The 23,913-nt window shown below is 48.5% G+C and overlaps 1 long non-coding RNA gene across 1 annotated transcript; it reads right to left on the bottom strand.

Moving 5' to 3' along the window:
- Positions 1-841: 841 nt before the first annotated feature.
- LOC108520991 (uncharacterized) lies at positions 842-3,532 on the bottom strand (the record flags this gene model as incomplete). Its single annotated transcript, XR_014485059.1, has 2 exons — positions 842-1,927; positions 3,099-3,532. It is a non-coding gene; the product is annotated as an uncharacterized LOC108520991 (long non-coding RNA).
- Between the last annotated feature and the right edge of the window lie 20,381 nt (positions 3,533-23,913).

A 23,913-nucleotide genomic window follows, 5' to 3' on the forward strand; every position in this document is an offset into this window, starting at 1 on the left:
TATATTCTATCCCGTTTTTCTATGTCTTTGTGACAATACCATGCTGTTTTAATTACTGTAGCTTTTTAATTACTCTAATTTTGAAATCAGAAAGTGTGAGACCTCCAACATTGTTCTTTTACAAGATTGTTTTGGCTATTCAGGGTCCCTTGAGATTCCATGTGAATTTTAGAATGGATTTTCCTATGTTTGAAAAAAGTGGGGGTTTGACAGGGATTGCATAGAATCTATAGTATTTGACATCTTGACAATATTGTCTTTTGATTCATGAACATGGGATGCCTTTTCATTTAACTGTGTCTTCTTTAACTGCTTTCATCAACATTTTCTAGTCTTCAGTGCAGCTTTAACATTTTGTTTACAAGTCCTTCACCTCCTTGGTGAAGTTTATTCCCCAAAAGATTATTTTTTTTAAAAAGCTACTGCATCTAAGCAGGAGGGAGTTCTTCTTCCATTTTCTCCTTTCCTTAGTCAATGTAAAGTCTAAATAACTGCCACATGTTATTTAATTGTTCCTTTTTAAGAAACCATACTTGCAGGTCAAAATAGCCTTAATAATTGTGTATTGTCAGCTTACTTCAAAGCAGCTCACTTAGATCCCAGCCCAAGACCAGGACCACCTGGGACCCAGAAGGCACATTCTCCAAAGACAACTTTCACGGCAAAGATTAGCTGTGTGTAACTGGCAACCATTGGAGAACTGAAGATGAAAGACTGTATTTTTTTTTTTTTTTTTTTTTTTTTTTTTTTTAGTTTTCCAGCATGGACAGTGCAGTTAGACTGAGCCCTGAGACTGCTAATTACAACAATTTCAATAAATACAAATAACTCTAACCCATCATGCCACCGGTCTTTGGAGCAAAATAGGAGCAATTATATTTCAAGCAAGTCAGTTCAAAGGCATGACTAACTCCTTACAAGGAGCCAAATTGTCCATGGGTGTTGAGTGGCTGTGAAACATCACGTCCTTCATCTCTGCCAAGGAGCAGGTTCAGGTGTGCACAGCTAGGTTTGGCTGCCAGCCTTCCCTTGGGAGAACAAGTGCTATAGTCCCTGGTCAGACTCCAGGCTGAGCTCAGAACATCAAAGGAAGTCATTGGTGGAGAGTGACTTGTCCTGACAGCAGCAACATCATCTCGACATCCAAGTCCTGTGCATTTTGGTTGAAGCTTCTCCTCAACCCTAACACCATCAAAGTGAGGTGTAGGCCTTGAGGAAAACCCCCCTGTCCAGCAGGCTCACTTTTCACACAGCTGCACCTCATCCCTGAACCTCACCTGCACAGCTCAGCCAGCCCACTGCCGCTGTGCTCCCAAAGGGGACAGGGACAGAATGTGACAGAGGCCACAGGGACTAAGCAGGCAAAGGAGTCCTTTACAATTTCTCTTCAGCATGAACCAAGTGACATCCTACAGTACAACAAAGACTTATCATGCGAGTAGCTCATGAGCAGACAGGGGATGCCAACTCAGGTATGTCCTTGCGTGAGCGCTGGGTGAGAGGAGAAGGCAGGTAAGGCCTCAGCCTTGTGAGCACAAGTGGCCAACCCTATCAGGCAGTTGACCCAGGCAGTGGCAGCAAGCGACAGAGTTCCCTGTCCCAATCCCTCCCCCAGGGTTGCCCCAGCCCTGGGAGGCCACCACTGAGGAGATGCTAGCACCCTCATGTTGGTGCCCCTCCTCCCGTGGTCATGAAAATCAACAAGCGGACTCTGCCCTCCTGAGGACATACTGGAGAGCAAAACAAGAGTAATCAGCAAGATGGGCCTGAGTCCAGCCCGCAACACAGGGCTTGCCAGGTGCTCTCTGCTGAGCCTGAGTCCAGCCAACAGCAGCTTGGAAATCAACTGACAAGTTGCTGATCTGAGAGTTATCCACGGTTCCAGGTAACCTGGAAATTATGTAGCTCAGACGAGGCACCCACAGGCCTACATTGAGAGAAAAGGGGAGTCAGAAGGTATTTCACATGTTTTTAACAATTGTGATGTGAGCCCATCAGTGCAGGTCCCAGGAGGTGGCTGCCAGAAGAGTGGATCTGATGAGAATCCCACACCCCCTTCTGCCCACAGCCCTCCGCACCAGCCTTAGGGTCCTCTCCCCAACAAGGATCGCTCGTCCTGACCTAAGGAAAGGAGGAGATGCTGACCGCAGGGTCCCTGCTGAAACCATGTCTCTCCCGGAAAGGGAAAGGAGGGCTGCCACAACCCTGACTCCACTTACCCTGACTCCACTTACATGTGAGCAGGGACATGCCACTTCCTCGGGTTCAAATCCTAACTCAGCCACTTACTGACTGTGTTAGGGGATTAACGAGCTCATTCATATAAACCATCTACAAGAGTCTGGCAGGCACATGGCCGGCCTTAGGCCTTTGTCTGTGGTTATGACTGTTATCTTCATTAGTCGTCACTTAGAGAGAGACGTGCAGAGCTCCCATGTTGGAGTGTGGAAGACAGCACAATCAGCAAGCACTGCATTAGAATAGTCGAGGTCAGCGGCAAAGCTGGGGGTGTGCATGAAACGGGAAGAGGCCATAGCCAAGGGGGTCTCAAAAAGGAGGAAGGGCCCGGGAAAAGTCACCATCCAGCAGGGAGCCCATGGGAACCCACGGTGGAGGGCCCTGGATAGCCCAAGTGCCTGCCATGCCTCCTAGACCCCCGGACCCCTCAGTAAGCTGTGCTGCCCTGAGGGGGTGGGACAACTCCTCGGAGCTGGGCTCCCTAGAAGGCCCAGCCATCATCCTTCCACCTAAACAGAGGCCTGCAAATCACCAAAGCCTCCTTGGTCTCAAACGTTGGAGCCAGCAGGACATACAATCGTCTGTGAGCATGGAGCAAGACCACAGCTGGCCTGAACCGTGACCGCCTCAAAATGCGACGTGAGAGAGACTGGCAGGGTCCTCCTTCCCCAAATCGTCCATGACATCTGTAAAGACCCCACCACTACAGCTTCATCCCTGTGGATTCATTCTACCACTGTCAGGCTTCAGGGGTCCCTGCCACACAGAGGTTTATACACTGTTGCCTAAACTCTCTAAGTTCATCTGAAGCGAGCTCATCACAGTCGCTCTAAGCCCCTGCCCTCCAACCTGTGTTTTACCTGGCAGGACAGTCTACGTCTCTGCAAACCTGGACCTCAGCCTCAGTGTTCCTTCTCCTCTGCAGCACCCCATCCCCCTGGTTCTGCCGCTTCACCTTCTCCGTGTTTCTTGAACCTCCCCTTTCTCCCAGCCTACACTAGAGTCTGGACACCACTGGCCTGGTGGCCTCAGAGCCGGGTCCCCCAGCAGGCTCTGGAGGATGCCCTCTGCTCATCCACCCTCTGCAAAGACCCCCAAGCAGCCTCTCTGTGAGGATGCACCCCACAAAGCTGGCATTTGTCTTGGCCCTTAATGGCTGAATATGGTCTGTTTCACATGGTTCAACCCATAAACGGTGGAGAGGACTCCAGAGGTCCTGTTTGGAATCCTTGGTAGCTCCACTTGCCAAGCTGTGTAGCTACCTAGCTCCAGCCTATCCTTTCACACTACCCAGCAGCACCAAACACGCAGCTTCCAGAACTCTCCCTGCGTTTCACCCTGGCTGTGACTTGGCTGTGTAGCCCTTCTGCCTGGCATTATCCACATGTTCTCCTCTCTTTTCCCACTCGTCCTTAAGACCGAGACTAGCTGTCACCTCCTCCAGAAAGCCTTCCTTGACCAGCCGTCGTCCACAGTAAGTAGTGCCCGTGCTCCTAAATCTTCCCTGGGATTAACACTGCACTGACCACACTGGCTTCAGTGATCTGTTTTTCCTTCCACTTCCGAGTCTAGCGTAGAACTCACAGGGCAGGAACAAGGTTTTCATGTCCCCAGCACTGGGAACGGCAGCCCTTGGTTAACACACACTGAATGAATCACAGGAAGTGTTGGCTGGAGCTCATTCACACTAGCATGTAAATGACTAATATACATCTTTTCCTGAAAACAACCCTTGCTGGGGGAGAGGAAGGGGAAACCCCAGAGTCCTGGGCAAGTGAAGCGGAGGAAGCAGCCCCACCTGGAGAGGGACAGGTCCAGGGATTCGGGAGGCCCAGCGTCAACCCTGGTTATGAAGATGGGCTCCGTTCTGCACATCTCCCAAATGGCTTGGGTGGAGGGAATCGTGGTTCCTATTTGAACAAGTGAGAGGCCCTTAAGGCAGTTTCTAGATGGAGAACTTCTCAAAGGGACTGGGAAGCGTGGGCAGCTCGGGAAGTCGGAGCATCTAAGCACAGAAGCAGCTGAGCAGGTGAACTCCAACTGCCTCTGCTCCCAGCGGCTGGCTTCCCAGCAAACCGCAGTCCTGCCCCCACGCCCACGCACACTGCGGATTGGCACTTCACACAGACTAATTAACAAATAGCAGGGCGATTAAATCACGCAGCTCGTGGTATTTTCCTAACTCCTGTCAGTGGCGGCAGAGCATGAAAGTGAAATCAGGAGCTCTCCCCAGAGGCCTCACTGCCGACCGCAGGCCAGTCTTCAGAAGGAGCAGCAGCCACCGAAGAGGCACAGCCCTCGTGCACTCCAGAGACCATGGACAGCTGCCTCCATGGCCATGTCCTGCCCTGTCTCTCCTCCTAGTCCTGGGCTGGGCTCTGGCCCCCCAGGAGTAGAGAGCAGGTCCCAGTCACTGGCTTTCCATGTTTTCTGTCCCTGGATCTTGCCCCTTGTGCGGAGCTGCCGGCTGCCCCCCACCAGCTCCCACCCACCTCCTCTCAGGGCACAGCTGCTCCAACGCCACCCCTCTCCTTCCTCCCCTTGGCTCCAGGCACGGGCGCTGGGTCCCGCCTGGACACTCACGCATTTGGTTGTCTTCTCTCCTGCTGGTCAAGCACCCCTTTCTGCTGGGGTTCAACTCCTCCGGGCTCTGTCCTCCTCTCTTTACACAGCAAACCGAGGACCCAGCTGCCGTGTTCAAATGCCAGGAGAGGGCTCCCAGCCAGCGGTCCAGACAGAACACTCCAGATGCTCCGTGACACTCAGACAGATCCTTGCAGAAGTGAGACTTTCTAGAGCCTGGACAATTCCATAAATGGCCATAAGGACTTTGCTGTAAGGACTTTGCTCTCGGAAACTGGGCTTTCCCTCTATGAGTTAGAATTCCATGACAACACGGTCACCAAAACACAGATGCTGTTTACCTCTGTTCATACAGCCAAGTTCATTAAAATTCATTAAAGCGGCCGGGCGCGGTGGCTCAAGCCTGTAATCCCAGCACTTTGGGAGGCCGAGACGGGCGGATCATGAGGTCAGGAGATCGAGACCATCCTGGCTAATACAGGGAAACCCCGTCTCTACTAAAAAAAAAAAAAAATACAAAANGGAGTGTGGTGGGGGCAGGAGGGACTGCCTGGGAAGGTAAAAAGGAATGGGAAGAAAGAGAGGGACCATCCCAGAGAGGAGCAGTGTGATCTTGATAACTTCAATGGCTGTGAGCCAAGCATTCAGGATTTATTTCTACCCAAATTATCCTAAGAGAGGCAATGGCCTCATTCAGTGCGGTGGAGAAATGGGCTCTAGCTCCTAGATGAGAATGGCGGCCAGCCTCTGCGGATGGACAGGAGAGCTGCCAGAGAGAGCCAGGGCCATCCTGGTGGTGGTCGCAAGTCTCACCCCAACCCGCTCCAAACCCACCCCGGAGGCAGGTGCTACCAACGCCATGTAAAGCACCTGCTGAGGTCTGGGAGAGGCCATGCCCATAATCACAGCAGGGCGTTTGTTGTGCTTTTGAGAGTCAGCCCATTACTCCTGCTGAGACGCCAGCATCTACGTGTGCCAAGAATGCTGTGACTAAGGGCTATTAACTGGGTGGCCCTAGTTGGACTGGAGAAATTGCCTGACTCTCAAAAAGTTCCTTTTTGAAGGGTAAGTGTTCTTACCCTTATCTTGTTCCTTTCTGAAGGGTAAGTGTAATGTAGACGTAGGTCATCATTTGTATTAGAAGACACGTTGGCCGCTTCACTGAGTCAGGCTTTCACTGAAACGTAATAGCTACTCACCTCCCAAAACAGAAACTATATTGCACTACACTATTCCATATTATACTCTGTGGTGCTGTGCCATGCTATACTGTGTAATATCATACTGGACTACACTATATTATGCTATACTATACTACACTATGTTATACTATACTATACAATACTACATTATACTGTGTGTGTACACTATCCTCTGCTGCACTACACTGTGCTATACAACACCACACTATACAATGCCACACTATACTAAACTACACCACGCCATACTGTATTATACTCTACCACACTATATTATGCTACAATACACTACACTATGCTACACTATGCCATATTATACTATACCATACTATATTACACTACACTACAATATGGTTCACTATGCTATATTATACCACACTATATTATACTACACTATATTATGCTACACTATACTACAATATGCTGCACTATACTGTATCATACTATACTACCCATACTATACTATGCTATAAAACAATACACTATGCTACTCTACACTATACTATATTATACTATACTGTGCTATATTATGCTACACTATACTACCCTATATACACTATACACTATCCTACCCTATATACACTATACCATACAGTGCTATTTTATACTGCACTATACTATATTATGCTATACTATGCTATGCTATATTATATTATATTATACTATACCACACACTATATTATGCTACACTATACTATACAATGTTACATTTTACCATACTGTACTATGTTATGCTACACTACACTATGCTATGTTATGCTATATTATACTATACCACACTATATTATATTACACTACACCACACTATGCTACACAATGCTATATTATCCTCTACTGTACCATAATATATTACACTACACCACACTATGCTACTGTATGCTACATTTTACTGTACTGTAGTATATTACACTACACAACACCACGGTATGCTACCCTATGCTACATTATACTGTGCCATGCTGTATTACACTATATCCCACTATCCTACACTATGCTATATTATACTATACGAGCCTATATGCTACACAACAATACACTATGCTACACTATACTACACTATACTTTTTATACTGTGCTATACTATGCTACACAATGCTAAACTATACTATACATGCTATCTTACACTATACTGTACTATATTATGCTATACTGTGCTACGCTATACTATATTACATTATACCACACTATATTATGCTACATGATACTACACTATGCTATGCTATACTTTACCACATTATATTATGCTACACTATACTACACTGTGCTGCACTATGCTGTATTATACTATTTTATACCATACTGTAGTATATTATTCTACACTATACTGCACTATGCTGTATTATACTATCTTATACCATACTGTAGTATATTATTCTACACTATACTGCACTATGCTGTGCTATACTATATTATACTGTGCCTCACTATATTATGCTGCACTATACTACACTATGCTGTATTATACTACACCACACTATGTTATGCTACACTATACCATACAATGCTTATACTATACTGTACTATATTATGCTGCACTATGCTACGCTATGCTACATTATAGTATACCACAGTATATTACCTTAAACGATACTACACTATTCTACACTATACTATACAATGCTATCTTATACTATACTGTATTGTATTATGGCATACTACGCTATGCTATGCTATGCTATATTCGACTCTACCACACTATAGTATGCTTCACTGCACTACACTCTACCACACTACGTGACACTACACTACACTCTACAACACTGTACTACACTGCACTGCATGACTCTATGCTGCTCTATGGCGACCGCACGACCCCACACCACACCACACTACACTCTTCTTTCATAGCCTGTCTCCAGCACAGAAGAAGGAACAAGGTCTGGAGTCAGGAATGGACATGTGCATGATCTCAGGCAGGCCTCACCTCCCTCTGTGCCTGCCTTTTATCTATCACACAGGGACTGTAACACGTCCCTGGTCTATGAGCCAGAGCTGTTATAGTGACCAGATGCAGTCTGAGAAGCCACTTTGAGACGCTGAGGCTCTGTCCGTAGAGCCCTGTGATCCTTTGAACTGTGTACGTCGGAATTCACTGAACATCATGTACCTATTGGGTGACTGAATAACTGACCCCCTCTCTCTTCCTTCCTCTTTTTCTTCAATACTGTTTGAGGAGCTCGGTGGCAGTTCCTCCACTGATAAGCACTAGCAGCAGGGCACTGTTGAGAGGGTGATGGTCCTTCCACGCTGGCTTCAATCTGGAAAGGTTTGATCCCCATTTTTTAAAATCCCAGGTGGCCACAGCAGCTGCCCCGGCTCTGTGCCTGTCTAGACCTGTTGTGGAGTTGTCTGCGCTACCCTTGCATGTTGCCGCTGACGTTTCCGTGGAGCCTCCAGCCTGCACAAGCACGTAGGGTGTGACAGCCTCCTGAGGCTGCCATCGCGAAGGACTGCAAACATGCGGCTTAAAACAACAGAAATGTCCTCCCTCACAATCCCAGTGTCCTGAGGCCTGAAATCAAGGTGTTGGCAGGGCCCTGTTCCCTTGGAGGCTGTGGATGGAATGTCCCTCACCCCTCCCAGCTTCTGTGACTGCCGTCGGTCCTGGGAGTCACCAGGCTTGCAGCTGCATAGCTCCCATCTCTGTCTATAGTGCTATGCTATACTATACTATAGCATATTTAACTACGCTATATTATGCTATGCTATACTGCACTGTGCTATACAACACTACACTGTACGATACTATGCTCTACTACACTACACCACGCCATCCTATGTTATACCCTGCCATGCTATATTATGCTACTTATGCTGCGTCATATTCTACTGTACTTGGTGTAGCACTTGATAGAGTGCAGTGTAGTCTAACAGCATACTGTAGCATTGCCATTACGTGGCCTTCTCTCTGTGTGTCCATGTGCTTTTCCCTCCTTAGCAAACACAGCTATTGGGTTAAGGGCCCGTGAAAAGACCTCATATTAACTTGAGCATATCTGGAAAGACCCTATGCCCAAACAGTCACATTCATAGGTACTGGCTTCAGGATGTCAGCATAGTTTTAGGGGGACACGATTCAACCCACAACACTGAGAAATTATCCCAGAAGCACCTCTGTCCTCCCCTGTCCCTAGAAACACTGTCACCCCAGCACAATATGTGCCCCTGGGGAGGGGAAGCAGGCACCCCATGACTTTCCTCCAGGTAGGAAGGAAGCAGTGGGTGACAGTGGTGTGCCCGCTTTGGGGGAGGCCACCCATCTCAGTGGGTCTTTCTTTCCTCACCTGTACCTGTTCACCCCCAACGTGAACTAGCAGAGGTGGTTAAGAAGCAAAGGAACTAATTACAGAAAAAGGAGTCACAAGTTTCAAGACCTAGTTAACATGGGAGGAGTTGGGTGGAGGGACCGGCTTGGAGGCCATTCACCTACAAGATCATGGAAGCTTCAGTCAGCGATGACACTGCTGACAGGGACCAGGTGGGAGATAGCCCACCGTGCAGAGCAGGGAGGGTACTGCGTCCTGCTACCACCTGCCCCACAGCATCCCAGGACTACCTCCAGGGGGGGTTTCCAGCAGGTTGGATGCCCTTGATGGAAGGACACCAGATGCTGCCATGTTGGGTTTCACTGTGCACAACAGACCCATGGACCAACTTCCTACTAGGGAAGAGCAAGGGGAGAGGATGGGGAGTTGGGTTTCCTGCATCTGTCTGCAGTGGGGAGCACCTGCACCTTTCCTGCACGGGGTCATGTGCTGTGTTGTTGCGTTTCCAACAGGTGCAGCCAGCTGCATGAGCCAACCTTGTAGTGGACGAAGCAAAGGAAACAGATCATGGTTTTGCCATCTTGGTGACTGCCGTTCTCTGTGTACATGTCTAGAAATGTGCTAGTCACACTATTTATTTAACTCCGAGAACTTTAACAAACTCCATTGTCAAGTTAAAGTAACTGTTCATTTTCTAAGAGACTCACTCAGGGCTGGACAGAGACGCCTGAGGGGAAGGTCAGCTAGAACCCTGAGTCCTTGTAGGACATACTGTTACTGAGATGGAGATCCCTTCCCCAGCCCACAGCCAGTAATAAACCAAGCACGACTAGAAGACTATGGATGTCACTGTGTTTGGGGTGGAGGGAGGAGCATCCAGCTAGTGGTCCATAAGGAAACAGCATCTCTCCAAAACCAGGGGCACAGCAGTAGGTCCGACACGACCTCCACAACCTCGGCCACAGCAGGTGGTGGTCAGGGGCCTCTGCAGCGTGCTTAGCAACTTCGTGGTGGCAGGAAGACTGGACCCTCGATCACTTTGCTTCTGGACATCCTGGTGGCTAATGAGTTCGGTAGCAGTTCCTCCACTGGTAAGCACCAGCAGCAGAGCGCTGTTGAGAGGGTGATGGTCCTTCCACGCTGGCTTCATGCTCCCCTGTGGACTCCCTACACCTTCATCCACTGACAGCCTCAGAATGGTCATATGTGTGCATGCTAGACAAGCAAAAGCTACCACACCATGGGTAAGACGGCGGACGCTGACGTTGAATCCAGGTTCAAATCCCTGCCCACTGTGTCCCTGCTGTGACGGGGAAGTTGGTCTCTCTGTCTTTGCCATGAGAGCACTGTCATGCTGACCCCACTGTGCCAATGTGGTAAGTGCTAGGATAACACCGAGTGGAGGGCATGGCCGAGCATCTGGTGCCTGGAAGAGCCAGAAAGACAGTAGACATTAGCATCATCACTATCATCGTCCTGCCCCCACCCCACCATCCATTTGCCCTTCTGACAGGCGCCCGCTCCTCTCCTGAGAGGTGTAGCCACTAAACAGCCCTGGCAGGAGGTGGAGGGCAGGAGGAAGGAGTGCCAAGGGCATTCTCCTCCCAGGCCACCCCTGACTCAGGGGCACAGCCAGTCCCAACATGGGACACCTCCTCTGGCTGAACTCCCGTGGGACAGCCTCACAGTCCTGCTCCGACCAGGGACATCTCTGCATCCCACTCTAGCACTTGCTGGTCTCTATGTGATCACCCCACCCGCTTCGAGTTCTTAGCTCTTCCACTCATGTGAGAAAATGCTCCGGATTAATCTCTTCCTGCTGTGAGCACTCAGAATGGCTTTCTGATTGGACCCAAATCAGTACTGGGCGTAGTCTTCTCTCTAGAAAACAAAGGTCCTGCAGCCTTGAAGGTCTCCATCCTCCCCTGAGAGTGAGGTGAGGCTCAGTGATAGAAGGTGCCCTAGGAGGGGTGGCCATGGTGGGTCTGCAGTCTCTGCCAGAGTACAGGGTCGGCAATCAGCCTTCGGAGCCCTCGGAGTCCTCAGGACCCTTGGCCACCAGGAGGCCCTGACCAGGCAGATGGAGTCTTTGTTACAGAGCTGGGCCCAAGGGGAGAGGCAGATGTGTGCCGGGGACTGAGGGCTGCGGAACCACCCTGGAAGCAAATATTTGTTTCTGCAACAATCTCCATTCCCCAGAGTGCAGATAAGATTAGTGTGGCACTGCAGATAAAGAAAAATCGAATTTCACCTGTTGCCCTTGGCCCCACCTAGGCTCAGCACCTACCCATCTCAGCCGCAGGAGCAACCCTTGTGCAGGTGAGCCCAATCGCCTCCCCCACTGCCCCAACAGCGCTGCTCGTGCAGCCATCAGCAACACAGCTCCCACCTCTGAGAACAGCCACCTGCTAAGACCTCGGACAAGCCAGAGGAAAAATGCAGGCAGACAGGAGCCGAGGCAGCCGGGCAGCTGGGCAGACCTGGGCAGGGTGGGCAGCGATGCTGCAGTGGCACAGAAGAGCTTCTTGTGTGTCCCCCCCAACCATCCACCGTGCTCTGCTGGTTGCCCCTGTGGACAGGACAGGACCTACTTGGGCCCCACTCATGCACAGCAGGCTCTTCCTTGGAGCCATCCTCCCCCGGCTCTCAGGGGCTCCTCCCAGCCTTCCTGGGAGCTCCTTCCAGCTCCTTGATGGCTTCTCTGTCACACTGGCAAGCACCGCATCCCCCAGCCCTGGCCGGGCTCCCTTTTCTCCTCTCTCCCTGACACCTACCTACCACCCACTACCATAGCTTCAGTCTCCACTCATTGCCTTCTTCTCCCAAACTTATGTCCTTTTCTTTTCTTTTCTTTCTTTTTTTTTTTTTTTTTTGACAGAGTTTCGCTCTTGTCACCGAGGCTGGAAAAGAGTAGCGTGATCTCGGCTCACTGCAACCTCCCACTCCCGGATTCAAGCGATTCTCCTGCCTCAGTGGCCTGTGTAGCTGGGATTACAGGTGCCCACCACCACTCCCAGCTAATTTTTGTATTTTTGGTAGAGAAGGGGTTTCACCATGTTGGCCAGACTGGTCTCAAACTCCTGACCTCAGGTGATCCACCTGTCTTGGCCTCCCAAAGTGCTGGGATTATAGGCATGAGCCACCGCACCCAGCCTAAACTTATTTTCAACCCAAATCTTTCCCCCGGGCCCCACTGTGTATTCCCGGGTACCTTCCTATTGAATATCTCCAATGAGTTACCCCTTAGACTCATCCAACTTAGTCTACCCGAGATGGAGCTCACCTGCTCTATGTACCCTCACCTGACATGGCTCTCTCTCCCCTGCCTTCCACAGGTGACGCCTGCCCATCCCAAGCCGCTCATGCAGACAGGGTGTCCTCTCACCACTTTCTCTCACATGGCCTCACATCCAAGCCCTGTCCCACTCCCACCAGCCCACATCTGCAGCAAACCTACTTCTCTGCAACATGGTGTTCCAGCCCCAGCCATATCCTGGCTTCCTGCCAGGCCACACCAGCTGCCTCCCCACTGTCTTGCCACTGCCGGACTCCTCCTGCACCCATGTTATAATTAATACATGAGCTGGGTGTTCTTTCAAAAACCCAAACCAGGTGAGTTTACTGGATGAGCCCTTCCTGGTCTGTCGAAGACGTGGTCCAGGGCCCCCTCCCCACTGTGTTTCTCTCCTCCTGGGCCCCTTCCTCACTAAGCACCCCCACCTAGCCCAGGGCAGGCACCATTAGCAGAGCTGAAGGCTCAACTTGTGGGCTTGGGGGCTGACTCAGAAAAGGCAACGTGAGCACACCCGCATCTTCGCCTATTTCAGAAGAGGAATTCAGGGTTCTGCAGCCTAAAGCCATCAGACCCAAGGGGACATCCGTGGCGATTCTCATCCTTGAAGACACAGAAGCCCCCACCCCACCACTCGAGGCAGCGACGAGGAAACCCACCTGCCAGGCACCTGCAGGCCTCCGCTGGCCCCTCACTCCCCTCTCCATCCAGTAGTCTTGAGTTCTAAGGACCGTCACAGGTCATAGTCCCAAGCACTCAAGAGAATGGAGGTGTGGGGGTCCCAGGCAAAGAAACCACCTGGTGTCACCGAGAGAAGCGGAGGAGATGATCAGGGGCCCGGAGTCCCAGCGAACAGACAACCATGAGGATGTGGGGTCTGAATGCTCTCCTCATGACCAAACACACTAAACTGTCACCAGAAGACTCCATTCCTAGGCCTGGCTGTGTCACCAACCAGCCAGGTCACTAGACAGGTCTCCCTGCCCCTCTGGACACAGCTGCCTCTCCTGGCAGAGCCGTGGGTCGAGTTGGAAGCTCACGCGGCCCCTTTTGGCTCTGACACTCCACTGTCTATGAGTCACTCCGGCTTCCGGTGGTTTGTCACTGAGGCTCACAGGGAAACCAAAGAAAGAACAACCGCAGCCCAGGGTAGCAAGTTCACGGGCGCCGGGTCCAGGACTTGCGTAAGGAGCCCGGCGACCTTCAGCACCGCAGTGACTCAAGGTGGTACTTTTCCACTGGCAGTGAGCACAAGCCCTCTGACGCGTGGCACCGGCACCTGCATTAAAACAATGTTTTGATGATGTTGCAGGACTTAGATCCACCCTCAAACATGAAAACAAATAAGAGCCCTGGCCTGGTGTTGCTGGAGCAATTCCCTGAATTCCGTGTCGAGTCGAGTCCTGCACTGAGGGACAGTCAGGGCTCGCTGGTTACCTGGCCTTGAGTCACCACCAGCCTTCTCCCAGAGCCTCTGACTCACGGGCATGTTATTTGGGGAAAGAGTCACAAAACCATCACCAGCTCCTTCCTCTCGCTCCTCCCAGCTCCACACTTGGCCATCACGGAGTGTTTTTGTTTCGCTGCAGTAATCCAGATGAACCCTAATTGTGTTTGTATGTCCCAAATGGGAGGGGTCAAACAATCAGAATTCTCTGCATTCGATTTGTAGGACTAAATGGCAATTCCTTACAGAATGGGTTTAGGTTCCAGATTCATCTGAAAGCAAAACACTTCTAGCGCTGACCTCTGCGGAACAATAAATTCATGTTTTCAGTGTTCCCCTAAGGCCTGGCCAGATCCTCAGGAATCCTCAATGAATCCATCCTCCACATCATTTCTGCTCCCGAAGTCAGGACAGACGGGTTCACCAGCAAACATCCTCTACCGAATCCTGGTTGACCAGCACCTTTTCCTCCCAGTGTTTGTAGGTAGAATTTTCCTAAGCCACACGCACCCTGCCGGCCATGGGCCGTGCTCTGATGGGAAGGGCAGTCTTGTGGGAGTGACGCACGGGGCCTCTGCCATCAGACACCCCTGTTCTAATCCTGGTGCCCCCACTCTGCCTGAGGTCAGCAAAATGGGGCATTCACAAATCCTACTTTAGAGGGTTTTCTTCTGAGTACTCAGTGAGTATTCATGTAGAGAAATTAGCCCAGCTCCTTCCCCACAAGGACTTCAACAATCCTGTCCATGATTGTCATCCAGGATGAACTGCTGCTTACTTATAACCAGAAGAGTTAGAACTCGTTCTGAACCTCCTGAGGCCAAACTGCCACAAAATTCCAAACAAATAAAATGTGAATGAATATTTGAAGACAGGGTCTTGGAAGCCTGACTCTTTAAGAGCTTGCTTTTAAGTGAAATATGTACACACACACACACACAAAGCAGAGAGAGGGGGCAAAGCAAAGATGTCCTTGAAACTTAAATCATGCGGCTTTTCCGTCCAAGAAAAACACAGGTCTTCCCTTGATATTTGGAGGCAATTCCTTGTCTCTATTCCCCCACCCTCTTCTCTGGCATTTCTTTGAGAACAGGCTGAAGAAAGGGGCGGTAATGCAGCTAAAAATCCAGGCTGCATGCATTAGTAGTATTTGGGGTAGGAGGAACTTGAGAGAAAGAATCCTGCAGAACCATGAGCCCAGACGAATCAAAATGTCTTTCTAACTATTTGGCTACCAAACCAAACAGAAATTAAATGTTCACCCTCCCAGATCTTCCACTTCAAGAAGCTTTTTGTTGCTTCTGTTTTGGAGCCCACCACATTACATATAAATGGTACACAAGGGGGTCCCACTCATCGAATACCGTGACCCCCTGTGTTCGCTGAAGGTCAGCTTCACGTAACTCCGAAATAGCAACACCGAAAATCTGAAATTACAGCATCTGAGACATTTTATATCAAAAGTTACACTTCTTCTTGGAATTGAAGGGGAAAACGTCAATAGATTCAACATAAAAGCACAACATTTGGTACATCAACCAAACGTAACATTTTAAAAAATTAAATAGGAATCTTGAGAAGTGCTTGTAATACATGTCATAAAGAAAGGTGATATGCCAAACTACAAAAGTTACAGAAAAAAACTACTAAGATGCAGACAGAAAAATAGAAAAGGCAGCTAAATGGGCAGAAAAGGAAATAAAAATCACTAATAAAAAATTAACTGCATTAGTATAAAAGAAGTATAGTTAAAATAGCAAGGTGGTGTTTTTGCCTATCAAATTAGCCAGGGCATGTTAGGGATGTGTACACAGCCCTACAGAGGGTTGGTAAGGTATGCTGGCGGGAACATAAATTTATTTAACCTTTCTGCAAAATAATGGACTCACATTAATCATACACCTTGAAACAACACCCTTGCACTTTGGTACACTAGCTGTAGTGTGAGTAATCTATCTGAATGAACCAATGAAAAATTGCTAACAAAAACATAGTATTTTGTTGACAAAGACAGGTATCAAAACCTCATTTGTAATAGCAAGCATGTTAAATCAAAAACGCATACCCAAATCATGAAATATTATTCAACCACTTTAAAACCCTGCTTACAAAGAATCTTTAAGAGTGGAGGAAAATTATATAACAATACCAGAAGTAAAAATAAAAAGGAATAATATTAAATTTTAATAGTCCATAAGCTCAACCATTTAAAAATAGGAATAGGGAAAAGTCTGAGGGGAATACATTCATATTTTGGAGTAGTCATTGCTATGATCCTCCTTTTATTTCTTTTCTCATTTAAAAGGTTGCTGTATTTTTTAAACGTTCAATTATAAGCATAGATTCTTTTCCAAATAACTAAAAGGCTTTTGAAGCTATTCTATTCTACAGGAATTCTGAATGTAGTAAAACACCGGTGTTAGGTGCATCCAAAGAGTTGCAAGAAACAAGCGCTGCTTCCAGATGCGCACAGGTGAATCCAACATGCGTGCACTTCTAACCTCGCGCATGATTCAGCAGCTGCCTGTCACCGTGGGGCCTGCCAGCCTTCACCTCGCACACCTCCGTGACACGGTGCACTCAACCACATGCATCTGTCTCCTGCACTAGACACATGGCTCTCAGGGAATATGCCTTATCTCTCCTTGTATCTCCAGTGCCTAGCAGGGTTTGTGCAATGCAGTAAACACTCAATAAATATTTATTGAATAAATCAATGGCATACACCAGGCATTAAATAACTTCTTGTTGAATAACTCGAAACAAGAACTGTCAGGACCATGACCAGAGCAGCTCTACGGAGCTGATGGAGAATTGTGATCTTCGGCTGGGCCATTTCTGAGTCAGGGGTTCAGAACACACCCCATGGACTGGACACACCCCATGGACTGGACAGGTGTCCGGTGGGCACCTCCCTCCCAGCCTATTCCTCCCTCTTGACCCCACACCTGCTCACGGAGCCAGTGGGCCCCCCAGCCAATCACAGGGCAGACTTCATGCCAGCCAGAAAGTTAAAGACTTCCCACAGGATGACGTCTCCGGCCTCCCTGGGATGACAGAGGATGACTAGCCCCACAGCATGCCCCAGGCTGCTCCACAAAGCTGGTTTGGAGCGAGGCTTGTGAGGAAGAAGCACAGTGTGGTGACTGCAGCTGTACAGCGGTGTTCTCCAGCATGCCACATCCCCATGGTCCCTTGCGGGCTCAGGAAACCCCTGCGCCTCCCTTTCTGAGGCAACACGATGCCAAGAGTCCAGGAACATCAGCCTTAGCTGTGAATTTCCAGTTTGAGTGAGTTTCCAAAAATATCACTGACAAGCGCTCTTGAGTGCTTGAGAAAGTTGGATCATGAAAGATGGGGAAAAGCCTCTGTTTTCTCCCTTTGGTGATTCCCGAATCCTCCTTTGAATCTTTGGAAAATAGTTTTGCAGATGACCTGAGGAACATGATGCGGATACTTTTCTAAACAATCTCTGGGCAACTTTATGCCGATAAAAGAAGGAAACCACCAGCTCTTACAAAGGAACATTGCTGGCATCACCGGCAGCCGCGCGAGCTTATGCGCTGTATATGAACTAGCTGGTTCCACAGAACAGACAAGAACAGAAAATGACACAGCACTCATGCCCTCAGAAATCTGACCACAGGCCGGGCGCGGTGGCTCATGCCTGTAATCCCAGCACTTTGGGAGGCCAAGGCAGGTGAATCATTTGAGGTCAGGAGCTTGAGACCAGCCTGCCCAACGTGGTGAAACCCCATCTCTACTGAAAATACAAAAATATATATATATATAGTTTAGCGTGATGGCATGTGTCTGTAGTCCCAGCTACTTGGGAGGCTAATGCAGGAGAATTGTTTGAACCCGAGAGGCAGAGGTTGCAGTAAGCAGAGATCGCACCACTGTACTCCAGCCTGGATGACAGAGCAAGACTCTGTCTCAAGAAAAAAAAAAAGGAAGAAAAGAAAAGAAAGAAATTTGCCCAGAGTATAGAATAACTGGAATAGAGAATTTTAGGAAAGACTTAGTCCTTATAAAGGATCAAGGAGGTGATTGGACCCGTCAAGTTCTACACAAAGAACAGCTCTGCCTCCTCCTGCCGCCAAGGGGCACCCAGCACTGAGATACCCAAAAACACCGCTTTCCTCGTCCCGCTCAGCATCCTTCCTACAGCACCAAGATGCGCCTCGACCTACAACACAACATTGACAGCTGACAGGGGCTTTGCAGGAAACGATACAATTTGGAGTAATCTTTTCAGGAAGATCAAAGTTGCCCATGTTAGCAGAAGAGCATTTCAATCAGAACCACGAGTTTGGAATCACGTTGGCAACTAGCATTCTTGCTGTGCGTCAGCTGATGCTGAAAAACAGAGGGAGGTTTATCAACGGTAGCCAGGTAGAGTGGGGACATGTAAGGGCTTTAGGGAGAGACCTCCTTGGAGTCCTGGCATCACTAAGGATATGGCAGACTGCGTCATCTTAGACCAGTGCCTTGAACCCTTGAACTTCTGTCTCTGCATCCGATGATGAGGTTAATAATGATAATCCACCTCTCAGAGTTGTGAGGATTAAACAAAGCAGTGTGTGGGGAAAGCCTTGTTAACATGTCCTCAGGATGTCCCCACGGTGAATGGCTTCGTCTTAACACCTAGTGCAGCAGTAGAACTGAGTGAATCACAGCGGCCGAAACGCACAGGGAAAAGTCCCTGCTCAGGCTCCTGGGTGACCCAAAGGGATGAGAGTACAGAAGGGAACCCGGAGACACGCCTTCTGAATGAAGCAGAATCAAAGTTGTTGACAGCGGCATTGCGGAGCCAGCACTCCACTCCCCCTGGAAAGAGTCAAGGCTGAAGTGTCACTGGTAGAGGGTTGTGACTGGTACTTGTCCAGTTTCTTGGTGTTTTGAACAAAGAATTGGACAAGGCCAGGTGCGGTGGCTCACTCCTGTAATCCCAGCACTTTGGGAGGCTGAGGTGGGTGGATCACCTGAGATCAGGAGTTCGAGACCAGCCTGGCCAATATGGTAAAACCCTATCTCTACTAAAAACACTAAAATTAGCCAGGCGTGGTGGCAGGCGCCTGTAGTCCCAGCTAGTCGGGAGGCTGAGACACGAGAATCACCTGAACCCAGGAGGCAGAGGTTGCAGTGAGCTACGATCACACCACTGCACTCCAGCCGGGACGACAGAGTGAGACTCTGTCTTAAAAAAAAAAAAAAAAAAAAAAAATGTGGACAAAACGTCCAGCAAAGCAAAGAAAAAATGAGGCAACAAAAGAACAAAAGCAAGGGATTTGTTGAAAACGACAGTGTGCTCCACAGTGCAGTGGCTCCAGAGCCCAGATACAGAATCTTCCTGGGTCCAAATACCCTCTAGAGATTTCCCATTGGCCCCTTCCTGCTCCCCTCATGTGAATGAGGTGGTAACCAGCCATCAGTCTGACAGGCTGTGGACAGCAACCATTCAGAGGCTAGAGTGAAGTTACAGAGCTGCAAACAAAGACTGGACCAGCAATCCGCCTGATTTGTTGTGGACAGCCAGTTTCCCATCCGCCCCACAGAAAAGGTCAAAGGGAGCAGCCTCTGGTCCTTTTGTTACTTAGCAGCTAGGCTTTTCCTTTCCGTTTAGTTCTAGGAAGTTGCTGTGAAACAGCCTCAGGCTCCTGCCTCCAGACCCTATTCTCCTGCCCCAGAAGGACTGTTCCCACACCATCTTGATAGGTTTTCACCTTCTGCAGGTTCCTGCAGAAGCGACCCTGGATGGAAGTCAACACTAGCAGCACCCAGTTCTCAAGCTCCATGAAGACCACACCTGGGTCCCTTCTGCTCCGACAAGCTCTTACCAGTAAAATGGCACCATCCAGCACCCCAGGCTCAGATGGGATGCTGGTGTCCAGGGAGAGGTGAGCACACATCTACTTTACTTTAGGAGAAAGAACAAGAATAATCTACTAAGCAAAACTGCTTCACCTGATGTCAGGCCTCACATGGCCCTTGCATGTTCTGTGATCCCACACGTCTCTCTAAAACACCTGCTGTGTGCCCAGGGCTACACCGGGTGCTGGATACCATAATGAAACCCAAAACACGGCCCCTGCATCCCAGGCAGATGGACAAGAATGGCAGCGTGGTAACAGGAGGGGCATGTTCACAGCCTCGGAAATACTGCAGCTACTTTCACAGCAGAACCGTGAGCTTACTGCCTACTGACATGTCAACTCCATGAGGGAGGGATTCTTTTACTGATGGATCTCAGAGTGTAGACGAGTATCTCGCGCACAGTAGGATCTTTGCAAATGTGTGTTGAGTGGATACATGTATCGTCTTTTGCAAATTATCAAGCTACCTGGGAAATATTTTGGACCAGGAGTTCATGATCATAACAAAGAAATTTCTAAAACACTTCTGTGCTTAAATGGGGGGAAACAAGTAAAAATTATCAACATATATTCTATTGAATGTAGGGTCATTATTACATACATTTTAGGTTAGAATGTCCACAGCCTCTTGCACCCTAATTCCACCACCATCACCATGATAACTTTCTATTGCTTTTTGCATTTATCCTGATTGAAAGAACCCATACCTGGTATCAGACTGAACCACTGAGGTATCTTCACTCTATGTATTAACTCATAAAGGAAACCTCCCCTGCTCCCTGCCCATCGTCATTTAATAAATCAACAGGTCTGTTTCAGTGGCCTGATGTGTAATGGCATTTATGAGCACTGGCGAAGTTATGAACACTTAACTGAAGCAATTAAGCTGTGCCTTGCTCTTATGATTGTAAGAGATTGACTGGTGGTAATTTATTTTTTCCAATGCAGCTGACAAAAAGAGGTAATATTCATACTTACAGGTCATGCGGAATATGGGTATCAAAAAACCGCTTCCTGTCATTGCTCATCACTGCATTCTATTTTTCCTCTGAAAGGGATGGTGAAATATTCTCTTAATACAGATTTGGGTATATTTAGTGAGGCTTTCCCCGGGACCAGGTGCTGCCACAGAATCTCAGAATTCTTCTAGAAACCAGAGCTGGGGCTTTAGGGCCAGTCTCAGCTGAGCCTCTCACTTACGGAGGAGAACACCAAGACCCACATAAAGGAAGTGGCTGTCCCTGTTCACCCAGAGCCAGCAAAACAACCCAATTAGACAGTTACTTCCCTCCAGCCTTCCCAGGGATTCCCCTGGGTGGGTGAGGATGCGTGCAACCCTACGCTTCCCAGGTGGAAGGAGGCAAATTGAGCGGAGCCATAATATGCCTTCTGGAGTTGGGGTTGCCAGATCAAAAGCCATAAGCATTTTTAAAATAAGTAATTTAAATACATTAAATATTATACGTTGTTTTAAATTAAAACGTTAACGTTTTAAAATAAATATACAGACCGTCCCCCAAAAGGGGTGAACTGATTTATATTCCCCTCTACTAATATACCCTTATTAAAATAACATGTTAGCATTAAAAAATCTCTGCTGGTTTAATGGGCAAAAATTATCTCGTTATTACTTTGATTGGTGTTTGTTTACTAGTGAAGTTGAGCATTTTCTTACGTTCCAATAGCTTATTGCATTTTTCATTTTGTAAATTGCTAATTTACGTGCCAAGTATAGTTTTAATACACATCATGAATGGGCTGTGTGGCCTTGGAAAAGTTGCTCAAGATCTGTGAGTCTCAGCTTCGGAACCTGTCTCTCAGGGTGGCCGTGCGACCTGAACACAGCACGATAGAGACCAGAGTGGGTGCTGAACTCCTGAGCCCCACTCTCTCCCCCAGCATTTCTGTCCATCCGGCTCCGCTGACACCATTGAGAAGAGGAAAGAGAGGACCGAGCCCCTGTGATGGCCCCTCCCCATGGCAGGGGCAGCCGCCAGGGCACTGGGGCTCCAGGCAGAGGACACATGCCTGCTGGGTGTTCCTTCATCCCGAGTCTCCAGAAGTGAGTCCCTTTTCTGACCCCCTTGTCCCTCAATGATGCATGAACAACACAGCATCTTTCCTTTTATGCTATTCGGGGGGAAACCCAAAGTCTAGATCAGGGAGATGGCACCCTCCCTATTTCATAGCCTTCTCTCTTACGTCTCAGAGGGGGCTTGAAAGATGGCACAAGGAAGAGGAGCAGAATGGGGCACATACACCGTGAGCAATTGGTTGAATCAGTTTCTTGCCTGGGCAACACTGGTTTTTCCTTGGTGAGTGTGAGTTGCATGTGTGCACATGTGTGCCCGTGTGCATATGTGAGTGTGTGAGGATGCATGTGTGGCCATGTGTGCATGTGTGAGCTTGTGTGTGTGTGTGTGTGAGTGTCAGAGTGTGCATGCATAAGCATGTGTGCGTGAGACAGTGTTTAATCTAAATACTTGTAAATGCTGCCCTGAGTGGTTTCCTTACAGATGCAAACAAATGCCATTTCCTCAGGAGCCAAGCATGAGGTTCTCTTTTCAAACTTTCTGTGCTCCAAAGAGCTGTGCTTAGATGCACGATGCTGCTTCAAAGTTCTCAGGCAAGATCGTAAGATCCTGCAACCCCACAAGCTCACTTACAAAGCATCACTGTCATGCATCCCAGCAAGAAGCTCTGTTTCATTGTAGCTTGTAGCACAAGATTGCCTTGTAAATAGGAAACGATGATGGATGGAAGACAGCAGAGGCTTGTGGAATTTCAACCCTGATGGTAAGGCTGCAGCTAAGAATAACCCGCTGTACTTCAGACCAGGGCGGCTGAGCAGAAAACCCTCTTTTCTCATTGCCCCACCTGCCTCTTCTGGACACAGTCAGCCAAGGAGTGAACAGACTTGTGGATCCCTTGTCTGCATAGCCTCAGAGCACTCTTGAGCCTGCCTTTTCATCTTTCCCAGGCCTCCCAGATGAAACTGAGCAGCCCTTGATGCCTGCAGACAGTCTCCGCTGAGCTTTCCCAGTTCATCTTTAGGACCTGTCCCAAGAGATTTGCCAATCTCTGTCAAATAAGACACGTTGCTCACACTGAGACCTTGTTCTTCTCCAGGTACAAATAAACTGCTATTTTCCATGATGCTTGGACTTCACTCTTGTTAACTTATTAAAGGCCCTAAAGGCCCGGAGGGACAGGTGCTATTGTCATCTGTATTTAGTGAATGGAGTGTGTGGATGTCACATGGCAGAGCCAAGACCCATTGCCATCTTCAGGCTACATCACCCTGCTCACCACATGGCTCATGGCAGGTGGCAGGTGGCAGGTGAGGGTGACAGTGGAGGCACACTTTCCCTAGGATGCTGTTAACAGAGCTCGGGGGATGTGGAAAGGCATCACTTTGGAAGTGTTCCCCACACATTCAAGTTACCTGTTCCTGAGGATTCTTACAGATGTTCAACCACTTTGGAGGGATGTATGCATTGCCTCTTATAAAGTAGGTTTTTAAATTTTCCTAAATCCCCTTCCTCTCAAGTCTTCTCATTAGAGAACTCCAGGATTTGAGCAGACATATCCACATGTTCGTTTTCAAGGTCCTTCATGATATCAGAGACCTGGAGTGATATTCACTGACTGTCACCAGCCACACCCATCTCACCTGCAGCCTCTCCAGAAGCAAGAAAGGCAAAGCTTCACCTGCCCATGCGTTGAAGCTGCCTTTGCCCTTCTTGATTTGCATTCTAGTGTTTCATTCACAAAGTCTTCTCCTACCAGGGATCTTTTTTTAAATGTATACTTTCTTTTTAAAGTCTTAAAGTTTTGCTTCACATAATGAGAAATGCCCCTGAAAGTTTTTCCAGTCAATGTGAGGTCGGTATGTAATTTTGTTGTTTTTCTTTTGGAAAGCAAATTGTCCCAGCTCTATTGTTTGGCTACTCCATCTTTTTTCCCACTTCCCCGCTAGCTTTTAATGGTCACTCTTTCATATAATCACTTA

Source organism: Rhinopithecus bieti, unplaced genomic scaffold (genome assembly GCF_001698545.2).
Source record: "Rhinopithecus bieti isolate Rb0 unplaced genomic scaffold, ASM169854v2 scaffold_50877, whole genome shotgun sequence".
Classification (NCBI taxonomy): Eukaryota; Metazoa; Chordata; class Mammalia; order Primates; family Cercopithecidae; genus Rhinopithecus; species Rhinopithecus bieti.